Source organism: Etheostoma cragini, unplaced genomic scaffold, assembly GCF_013103735.1.
Source record: "Etheostoma cragini isolate CJK2018 unplaced genomic scaffold, CSU_Ecrag_1.0 ScbMSFa_3248, whole genome shotgun sequence".
Taxonomy (NCBI): Eukaryota; Metazoa; Chordata; class Actinopteri; order Perciformes; family Percidae; genus Etheostoma; species Etheostoma cragini.
Genome location: NW_023267496.1, coordinates 336 through 1,035, shown reverse-complemented (window position 1 = coordinate 1,035; position 700 = coordinate 336). Strand labels below are relative to the sequence as shown.

The following is a 700-nucleotide window of genomic DNA, read 5'->3' as shown; positions in this document are numbered from 1 at the left end:
GCCTCCCTCTCAGCAAGGTGATTGATGGATGATTCTAGGTACATCACATTGGCTTCCAGCTATGTAGTAGTTGCAAATATAGAAAATGCATTGTCCAGTGGTGGTGGTATAGTGGTGAGCATAGCTGCCTTCCAAGGTGTTGACCTGGGTTCGATTCCTGGTCATTGCAGTAGTTTTCATTGTGTGGTTACTCGCTTTATTTGTCAACCCGATTTGATAAAGTATTAGACTCTGTTATGGTACAAATAAGGGAACATATCAATCAATCAAGCTGCCTCCACGAGGATCCTCAGCCACAGGCAGCGCACTACGATTTGCACTTTGCCCGTGTCTGGTAACTACTACTAACCAAATGAAAAGTTTTTGAACATTTTTGAGAACAGATATAACCCTGCCTTTCAGGTTGTTGTGGCCGAGTGGTTAAGGCGATGGACTAGAAATCCACTGGGGTCTCCCCGCACACGTTTGAACCCTGCCTACAACGAATGGATCTCTTGATTATCTCCAAGAATGGTAGAAAACAGATGACACATCACAGAATACCAAATGACAGATGTGCCTTCATGAACAATATTGTGTTATCTCATAGGTACTGGAAGCAACTCGTCTCCACAAATATATCTCTTAGCATTTATTATTTTTTATTTATTTATTATTCATTTAGTCTGTGTTACAAGATTTGCACTGAACATTGTATTTT

The 700-nt window shown here is 40.9% G+C and overlaps 1 non-coding gene across 1 annotated transcript; it reads left to right on the top strand.

The window, feature by feature from the left end:
* The first annotated feature begins 402 nt into the window (after positions 1-402).
* Positions 403-484, top strand: trnas-aga. Its single transcript has one exon. It is a non-coding gene; the product is annotated as a tRNA-Ser (tRNA).
* The last annotated feature ends 216 nt before the right edge of the window (positions 485-700 follow it).